The following is a 10,937-nucleotide window of genomic DNA, read 5'->3' as shown; positions in this document are numbered from 1 at the left end:
AGAGAAGAGAGAGGCAGAGACCGGACTGATGTAGCTACAAGCCAGGGAACACTAAGGAACTGCTAGGAGCCACCAGAAGCTAGGAAAATGCAGTGAATCATTCTTCCCTAGAGCCTCCAGAAGGAATGTGGCCCTGCCAAAACCTTTATTTTGGGTTTCCAGCCTCCAGAATTATGAGAGAATACATCTCTGTTGTTTTAAGTCACCACAGTTATGGTGATTTGTCACAGCAGCCCAAGGAAAATAACACAACAGCTCTGCTATTTTTTTCCCTGGACAGAAAGTGCCTAATAATCCAGCCAGCCAAGTTTGTAGCCAACACTTGTCCAGTGTATGGCACAGAGATGATTTAAAAAATTCTTGTTGACATAAATGTTTGATGATTAGGTGACCTGGTATAATTTTTAAAACCCTTAGGGGAAATACATCCAAACTTGCCATGGTACTGTGTGTGGATATGAAGAGTCCAAAGCACCTGAGGAAATGGACCTTTTCCTGCTGGCTGAAATGCAAGTGATTTCCCTTGTCCATAAAATTATACAAGAGCTGAGGTTAAATGGATAAGAAAATAGAAGGGATTGGAAACGTGCCTGCAATTTTTATGCCAAGTTTGAAATATCTTACCTTGAATTTGTATCCAAGATCTAATTCTTTGCTACCTATGCTGCTTCCTTGGCTGCTGAATGGAGTCGTGGGCAATAACAAAGTTACCTGGATTCTTTCAGCATACTTTAACTTGATGAACTGAGCGCCTCCCAGATAATTACGACTCTGTTGGACACTGAGCTTTGAAAATGTATAACATCAGGTTTTTACCTGGTAGGCCATGTTAAAGTTTTTGAGAGAATCACAAAAGAGTGCAGAAGGGTGGAGAGAATAATTCTATCAGGAGACATCTGTCTAGTGTCTTGTGTGGCCATAGGAAGAGGACTGTCTGGACATCAGTTGTCCCATTGCCAAAATGAGCGTGTTTGGCAAGACAAGGTCCTTTTGGGCACTGACAGTATAGCATTGATCTTGGATTAGTCTGTTTCATGTGTGTTAGCTTCCTCTCCCCTGTGAGACTGTGCTGGTGTAGAAATCAGGTTTCCCTACTCCCTTTAGCCCAGTGCCCAGGTACTGCTTGACCCTCAGTAGGCATCAGTTAAATGCATGTTGATTAATTGATAACCAAAATTCATCTTCCTCTCCTAATATTTCAGAATCAGGAAGAATTCCTCATCCCAAATTGACAGACTTCAAACAACTGAAGAAAGATAAATATTATATACCTGCAGGGAGCTATTCCTGGCTTACTGCCTTACCTTCATGAATCCTACCAACAGGCTTGAGAAGGTTTGTGTAAATCAGTTTTACTTCGATAGTAATCTAGCAAAAAGTTTCTCTTTCTGAACTAATGTAAGCCCCTCATTACTCCACAATCCTCTCTAACTGAATACCTCAGACTATGCCCACCATGTGCTTGTGCTTGTGAATGTGTCTTGAAGACGTGAGTGTTTAAAGATGTGTAGCGGTGTGGGTATGGGTGTGCATGCACACACACATACAGAAAATGTAAGAGAGTAGGTGTGAAATTTAGCAGCATGTACATGCAAGATGTATGAGACTCTGGGTGTGTGCTGGTGTGTATTGACTAGTCCAGTGAGAGGGAGTCCTTTATGCCTGCAGAATTCCCGGCCCAACTTAAAATCAGAAGCCTTCCTCCAAGTTAGCAGATGCTATCTAACAGAATAAGTTTGTGGCTGGGTAGGGGGCGAACAGGGCTCATGCCTCTTGCTTGTCTGTCCTTGGGCCTCCGACCCTATTCTTGGGGGTAGAATTCCATTCATCATAAAGCTTTACATAAAGATAACCAAGGAAAAGCAATCACTCTCAGGGTTTGCTTTCTTTTAGAGCATTAAAAATTAGCAAGCAAGCAAGCCTGGCTTTCTCTACTGAATAGATGATGTTCTGTCTGTTAGAAGAACTGTTGTCTGGAAAGTTATTTTTCTGCAGACAGTTGTTTTCTGTTTGACCTGCTCTGCTCCCAGAGGGGCAAGAGAATAAATCATTTGTTTTTCAAAGGAAAAGACCGAATCATAAAATAAAAACAAAGGCCAAGAAGCTGATTTTTTCCCAGTTTAAACCATACTTATCTGAGTGAATATGTATGAGTCAAGGTCCAGCAGGACTAAAGTGTAAGCAGGTCCAAGTCCAGGCCTCCAGAGACTGTCCCATAAGTATTAATACTAATCTGAGACTTTTCAGGGAACACAAAACAGCCGTATGTCACACCACTAACACTGTTTCTGGGGCAGGATGACTCCTGAGGCAAAAGGAACTTCTCAGTACTGGGGAAGCTTAATGTTTCCTGTCTTGTCCACAAGTGCTCCTCCCCACCCCCCAGCACCTGCTGTTCTATTACAAAACTAATGGCTAACAGAGGGTGAACCCGTTTGTGAAGCTGTTGCTGTTCTAAGCACTTACAAACATTGACTCTTTGAATCCTCAAAATACTGCTATCAGATAGGTGCTATTATTGTCTCCAGCTTACAAGGGAAGAAGTTGAAGCCTGAAGAGACTAAGTCACTTGCTCAAGGTGACACAGTCAGTAAGTGGAAGGGCAGGGGTTTGAACCCAGGCAGTCTGCCTAGAGCTTGCTTTATTAACTGCAACACCACACTATCCAACTACCCAGGTAGGATAGAAATGGACTTGTAATGTGAATATTACATAAAATCACAATTCAAAAATAGAACAGAACTCTGGCAATTATGTATTTAGAGTCTGATTGATTTTTAGGATCATAGCAAGGCAAATATACAGGTGAAAGCCCTGGGTCACTTAGTACTTTCCTCACTTAGGCCCTCTCTACACTCTGGTGAGTGGCTTTACTTGGGATCTACCAGATTCTTTATCAATATTCCTGTGTAACTTTCAGTGTTTTCATGGTCTGTCATTGGAAAGAAAGGGAACACAAGTCAAGGTTATCAAGGCTTTATGTTGTATCTTCTAAAACAGATTTACATATATATCTTAAGAATCAAGTGGAATCATGAATATGGATGGTTTGGTATAATATCCTGTGCATGTTGCTTTATACAATAATACATCCTTGAACGTACTATTGTACTTACTACACTGACTCTGTTAAACATTTGATTCCATTCAGAATTCCAAATCAAGTCCTTACCCAAATTTATCAACTATCTGAGACAAATATTTGATTATTTTTCCCACTGAATTAATTATCTGTTGTTACATAACAAGTTATCCTAAAACTTAGGAACTTAAAGCAATAAATATTCATTTCCTCATAGTCTCTGTGGGTCAGGAATCCAGGTGTGGCTGAGCTAGGTTCTGATCAAGGTTTCTCATGAGGTTGTGGTCAAGGGCGTAAGTCAGGGCTGTAGTCTTATCTGAAGACTTGACTGGGGAAGAATCCCCTTCCAAGCTCACTCATATATTGTTTACATGCTTTTCAGTTCCTTGCAGGCTGTTGAATAGAGGGCCTGAGGTCCTTGCTAACTATTGCTGGAGGCTCCTTCAATCCCTTGCCACATGGGCCTCTCCATTGGGCACTCACAATATGTGAGCTGGCTTTTCATCAGAGTGAGAGAGTAAGAAAGAATGCTCAACATGAAATTCACAGTCTTTTTGTAACCCAGTCTTGGAAGTGTGCTCCATCACCAATGCTGAATTTTATTTGCTAGAAATGAATCAGTAAATATAGACCATAATCAAGGGTAGGGTTTACACAAAGGTATGACTATCAGGAGGTGGGGATAATTAAGGGCCATCTTAGAGGCTGCCCACTGCACCCTCAGGACAGGATCATTCCAAGAGGGAATTATTTGTCTTTAAGCATTTGTAATATAGTATTATTCAAATTCTCCATCCTTCAAGCCTTATCCTTTGCATAATATCCAAATAAGATGGTACAAGCAGCCACCCAATATTGTATAAAGTACACTTAGCTCTGCCACTGTTATAGTCCCTTGAACTTCCAAGAAGGGCTTGTGTTTCATTGAGTCCATCCTGAATCCTACTTACTCATCACAGTCTGCTCCTGGTAGGTTTTCTTTGTTTCTGTGGCTGTGTGGACTCTTTTGCTCTTCCTTCACACCCACAAAGAACCACTAACATTAGGTTATTTTATTTTATTTTATTTTATTTTATTTATTTATTTATTTTTTTTGTAGATAATTATTTTTTATTGAAGGGTAGTTGACACACAGTATTACATTAGTTTCAGGTGTACAACACAGTGATTCAACATTTATATACATGATAATTCTATCTACCAGCTATCACCATACCAAGTTGTGACAATATTTTGACTATATTCCTTATGCTATACATTACATCCCAGTTACTTATTTATTTTACAATTGGAAGTCTGTACTTTTTTGTTTGTTTGTTTGTTTGTTTTTTTGAGAGGGCATCTCTCATATTTATTGATCAAATGGTTGTTAACAACAATAAAATTCTGTACAGGGGAGTCAATGCTCAATGCACAATCATTAATCCACCCCAAGCCTAATTTTCATCAGTCTCCAATCTTCTGAAGCATAACAAACAAGTTCTTACATGGAGAACAAATTCTTACATAGTGAATAAGTTACATGGTGAACAGTACAAGGGCAGTCATCACAGAAACTTTCGGTTTTGCTCATGCATTATGAACTATAAACAATCAGTTCAAATACGAATTTTCGTTTGATTTTTTTTTTTTTTTATTAATAATTATTTTTTATTGAAGGGTAGTTGACACACAGTATTACATTACATGAGTTTCAAGTGTACAACACAGTGGTAGAACATTTATATACATAATTCTAGGTTCCAGCTATCACCCTACCAGGCTGTTACAATATCTTGACTATATTCCTTATGCTATACATTACATCCCGGTTACTAATTTATTTTACCATTGGAAGTCTGTCCTTCTTTTTTTTTTTTTTTTGTGAGGGCATCTCTCATATTTATTGATCAAATGGTTGTTAACGACAATAAAATTCTGTACAGGGGAGTCAATGCTCAATGCACAATCATTATTCCACCCCAAGCCTAATTTTTGTCAGTCTCCAATCTTCTGAGGCATAACAAACAAGTTTTTACATGTAGAACAAATTCTTACATAATGAATAAGTTACATAGTGAACAGTGCAAGGGCAGTCATCACAGAAACTTTCGGTTTTGCTCATGCATTATGAACTATAAACAGTCAGTTCAAATATGAATACTCATTTGGTTTTTATACTTGATTTATATGTGGATACCACATTTCTCTCTTTATTATTATTATTTTTAATAAAATGCTGAAGTGGTAGGTAGATACAAGATAAAGTTAGAAAACAGTTTAGTGTTGTAAGAGAGCAAATGTAGATGATCAGGTGTGTGCCTGTAGACTATGTGTTAATCCAAGCTAGACAAGGGCAATAAAACATCCACGTATGCAGAAGATTTCTCTCAGAATAGGGGGGGTGAGGTTCTAAGCCTCACCTCTGTTGATCCCCAATTTCTCACCTGATGGCCCCCCTGCGACTGTGCCTGTCTTAGGTTGTTCCTCCCTTGAGGAATCTTACCCGTCTCTGGCTAACCAGTCATCTTCCGGGGCCATGCAGGGAAATGTGAAGTTGGTAAGTGAGAGAGAAGCCTTATTGTTTGAAAAAGTTAGCTTTTTACTTCTTTGCATATTTATGCCCTGTGGCTTCTATGCCCAGCATTTGTCTTGAGGTATCTTTACCACTTGGAAGAATTATGATACTCGGTAAATTTGATATGAGCCACGAATTCTATTTAAGGGTTGTAATTAGGAAGGAAGAAGAAAAGCTATAGAAGTAGCAGGCGGAAGAAAACATGGGAAGATTGATTATTTCTTTGATATATCTTCTTGTAGAGTAACTTCAGCATGTATAGGTTTTAAGCTACTACTTAAATTGCACACACACATTAACATAATAGGAGTATAGTTACATAACCAAAGCATATCTGTAATTACCAGCCATCTGCAGTGAAACCAAGAAAACCAGTTAGGCACCTTAGGCATTTGTGAAAACTTATCTATGATATGGTGGATATTGTCCAACTGAACTTGAACAGTCTGAGAGAAATCAGACAAATTAAAACAACCCATTCCTGGGGACTGTTCACATGCCATATGTTCTTTTAACAATAAATAGTTTGTAGTTGTAAGACTTTGGAGCGCTACAATTTGCACTTCTCCAAATTCTTGGTTGAGTTCCAACAGTATAGATCCAGTCCAATTTTGTTGTTTTACTGTATGCACAGGCCAGCTTAGATATCTCCTTCCTCATTCCCATGGCAAGTCCAGGAACTGGTGGGATGAGTGCATCTACAGCTGTAGCAGTGCGTCGATCTTTGTTGGGGTTTTTTGATGATCATTTTCTGGCATGAGTCTTCCAGAGAGTGCAGATGTTGGAAGTTCTTTTTCATATTGTATCTTAGTTCATTTTCGGGGTAGCCCAATTAGGCTTTGATCCTCTGTATAAACACAAACAGACCCTTTGCCTACACTTTTATATGCCCTTTATACCCTTGTGTAGAACTCGTTGGAGGTTACCACACAGGAACTGCCCTTTTTTTTTTTTTTTGCTATCACTAATCTACACTTACGTGATGAATATTATGTTTATTAGGCTCTCCCCTATACCAGGTCTCCCCTATAAACCCCTTTACAGTCACTGTCCATCAGCATAGCAAAATGTTATAGAATCACTACTTGCCTTCTCTGTGTTGTACAGCCCTCCCTTTTCTCCTACCCCCCCCATGCATGTTAATCTTAATACCCCCTTACTTCTCCCCCCCTTATCCCTCCCTACCCACCCATCCTCCCCAGTCCCTTTCCCTTTGGTACCTGTTAGTCCATTCTTGAGTTCTGTGATTCTGCTGCTGTTTTGTTCCTTCAGTTTTTCCTTTGTTCTTATATTCCACAGATAAGTGAAATCATTTGGTATTTCTCTTTCTCCGCTTGGCTTGTTTCACTGAGCATAATACCCTCCAGCTCCATCCATGTTGCTGCAAATGATTGGATTTGCCCTTTTCTTATAGCTGAGTAGTATTCCATTGTGTATATGTACCACATCTTCTTTATCCATTCATCTATTGATGGACATTTAGGTTGCTTCCAATTCTTGGCTATTGTAAATAGTGCTGCAATAAACATAGGGGTACATCTGTCTTTCTCAAACTTGATTGCTGCGTTCTTAGGGTAAATTCCTAGGAGTGGAATTCCTGGGTCAAATGGTAAGTCTGTTTTGAGCATTTTGATGTACCTCCATACTGCTTTCCACAATGGTTGAACTAACTTACATTCCCACCAGCAGTGTAGGAGGGTTCCCCTTTCTCCACAGCCTCGCCAACATTTGTTGTTGTTTGTCTTTTGGATGGCAGCCATCCTTACTGGTGTGAGGTGATACCTCATTGTAGTTTTAATTTGCATTTCTCTGATAATTAGCGATGTGGAGCATCTTTTCATATGTCTGTTGGCCATCTGTATTTCTTTTTTGGAGAACTGTCTGTTCAGTTCCTCTGCCCATTTTTTAATTGGGTTATTTGTTTTTTGTTTGTTGAGGCGTGAGAGCTCCTTATATATTCTGGACGTCAAGCCTTTATCGGATGTGTCATTTTCAAATATATTCTCCCATACTGTAGGGATCCTTCTTGTTCTATTGATGGTGTCTTTTGCTGTACAGAAGCTTTTCAGCTTAATATAGTCCCACTTACTCATTTTTGCTGTTGTTTTCCTTGCCCGGGGAGATATGTTCAAGAAGAGGTCACTCATGTTTATGTCTAAGAGGTTTGTGCCTATGTTTTCTTCCAAGAGTTTAATGGTTTCATGGCTTACATTCAGGTCTTTGATCCATTTTGAGTTTACTTTTGTATATGGGGTTAGACAATGGTCCAGTTTCATTCTCCTACATGTAGCTGTCCAGTTTTGCCAGCACCACCTGTTGAAGAGACTGTCATTTCGCCATTGTATGTCCATGGCTCCTTTATCAAATATTAATTGACCATATATGTCTGGGTTAATGTCTGGATTCTCTAGTCTGTTCCATTGGTCTGTGGCTCTGCTCTTGTGCCAGTACCAAATTGTCTTGATTACTATGGCTTTATAGTAGAGCTTGAAGTTGGGGAGTGAGATCCCCCCTACTTTATTCTTCTTTCTCAGGATTGCTTTGGCTATTCGGGGTCTTTGGTGTTTCCATATGAATTTTTGAATTATTTGTTCCAGTTCATTGAAGAATGTTGCTGGTAGTTTCATAGGGATTGCATCAAATCTGTATATTGCTTTGGGCAGGATGGCCATTTTGACGATATTAATTCTTCCTAGCCACGAGCATGGGATGAGTTTCCATCTGTTAGTGTCCCCTTTAATTTCTCTTAAGAGTGACTTGTAGTTTTCAGAGTATAAGTCTTTCACTTCTTTGGTTAGGTTTATTCCTAGGTATTTAATTTTTTTTGATGCAATTGTGAATGGAGTTGTTTTCCTGATTTCTCTTTCTGTTGGTTCATTGTTAGTATATAGGAAAGCCACAGATTTCTGTGTGTTGATTTTGTATCCTGCAACTTTGCTGTATTCCGATATCAGTTCTAGTAGTTTTGGGGTGGAGTCTTTAGGGTTTTTTATGTACAGTATCATGTCATCTGCAAATAGTGACAGTTTAACTTCTTCTTTACCAATCTGGATTCCTTGTATTTCTTTATTTTGTCTGATTGCCGTGGCTAGGACCTCCAGTACTATGTTAAATAACAGTGGAGAGAGTGGGCATCCCTGTCTAGTTCCCGATCTCAGAGGAAATGCTTTCAGCTTCTCGCTGTTCAATATAATGTTGGCTGTGGGTTTATCATAGATGGCCTTTATTATGTTGAGGTACTTGCCCTCTATTCCCATTTTGCTGAGAGTTTTTAACATGAATGGATGTTGAACTTTGTCAAATGCTTTTTCAGCATCTATGGAGATGATCATGTGGTTTTTGTCTTTCTTTTTGTTGATGTGGTGGATGATGTTGATGGACTTTCGAATGTTGTACCATCCTTGCATCCCTGGAATGAATCCCACTTGGTCATAGTGTATGATCCTTTTGATGTATTTTTGAATTCGGTTTGCTAATATTTTGTTGAGTATTTTTGCATCTACGTTCATCAGGGATATTGGTCTGTAGTTTTCTTTTTTGGTGGGGTCTTTGCCTGGTTTTGGTATTAGGGTGATGTTAGCTTCATAGAATGAGTTTGGGAGTATCCCCTCCTCCTCTATTTTTTGGAAAACTTTAAAGAGAATGGGTATTATGTCTTCCCTGTATGTCTGATAAAATTCCCAGGTAAATCCATCTGGCCCGGGGGTTTTGTTCTTTGGTAGTTTTTTGATTACCTCTTCAATTTCGTTGCTGGTAATTGGTCTGTTTAGATTTTCTGTTTCTTCCTGGGTCAATCTTGGAAGGTTATATTTTTCTAGGAAGTTGTCCATTTCTCCTAGGTTTCCCAGCTTGTTAGCATATAGGTTTTCATAGTATTCTCCAATAATTCTTTGCATTTCCGTGGGGTCCGTCGTGATTTTTCCTTTCTCGTTTCTGATACTGTTGATTTGTGTTGACTCTCTTTTCTTCTTAATAAGTCTGGCTAGAGGCTTATCTATTTTGTTTATTTTCTCGAAGAAACAGCTCTTGGTTTCATTGATTTTTGCTATTGTTTTATTCTTCTCAATTTTATTTATTTCTTCTCTGATCTTTATTATGTCCCTCCTTCTGCTGACCTTAGGCCTCATCTGTTCTTCTTTTTCCAATTTTGATAATTGTGACATTAGACCATTCATTTGGGATTGCTCTTCCTTTTTTAAATATGCTTGGATTGCTATATACTTTCCTCTTAAGACTGCTTTTGCTGTGTCCCACAGAAGTTGGGGCTTAGTGTTGTTGTTGTCATTTGTTTCCATATATTGCTGGATCTCCATTTTGATTTGGTCATTGATCCATTGATTATTTAGGAGCGTGTTGTTAAGCCTCCATGTGTTTGTGAGCCTCTTTGCTTTCTTTGTACAGTTTATTTCTAGTTTTATGCCTTTGTGGTCTGAGAAGTTGGTTGGTAGGATTTCAATCTTTTGGAATTTTCTGAGGCTCTTTTTGTGGCCTAGTATGTGGTCTATTCTGGAGAATGTTCCATGTGCACTTGAGAAGAATGTATATCCCGCTGCTTTTGGATGTAGAGTTCTATAGATGTCTATTAGGTCCATCTGCTCTACTGTGTTGTTCAGTGCTTCCGTGTCCTTACTTATTTTCTGCCCAGTGGATCTATCCTTTGGGGTGAGTGGTGTGTTGAAGTCTCCTAGAATGAATGCATTGCAGTCTATATCCCCCTTTAGTTCTGTTAGTATTTGTTTCACATATGCTGGTGCTCCTGTGTTGGGTGCATATATATTTAGAATGGTTATATCCTCTTGTTTGACTGAGCCCTTTATCATTATGTAGTGTCCTTCTTTATCTCTTGTTACTTTCTTTGTTTTGAAGTCTATTTTGTCTGATATTAGTACTGCAACCCCTGCTTTCTTCTCACTGTTGTTTGCTTGAAATATGTTTTTCCATCCCTTGACTTTTAGTCTGTACATGTCTTTGGGTTTGAGGTGAGTTTCTTGTAAGCAGCATATAGATGGGTCTTGCTTTTTTATCCATTCTGTTACTCTGTGTCTTTTGATTGGTGCATTCAACCCATTAACATTTAGGGTGACTATTGAAAGATATGTACTTATTGCCATTGCAGGCTTTAAATTCGTGGTTACCAAAGGTTCAAGGTTAGCCTCTTTAGTATCTTACTGCCTAACTTAGCTCGCTTATTGAGCTGTTATATACACTGTCTGGAGATTCTTTTCTTCTCTCCCTTCTTGTTCCTCCTCCTCGATTCTTCATATGTTGGGTGTTTTGTGCTGTGCTCCTTCTAGGAGT

The sequence above is a fragment of the Manis pentadactyla genome, chromosome 9 (assembly GCF_030020395.1).
Source record: "Manis pentadactyla isolate mManPen7 chromosome 9, mManPen7.hap1, whole genome shotgun sequence".
NCBI classification, from domain to species: Eukaryota; Metazoa; Chordata; class Mammalia; order Pholidota; family Manidae; genus Manis; species Manis pentadactyla.
The sequence above is the reverse complement of the archived record's forward strand: the minus strand, read 5'-3'. Positions refer to the sequence as shown.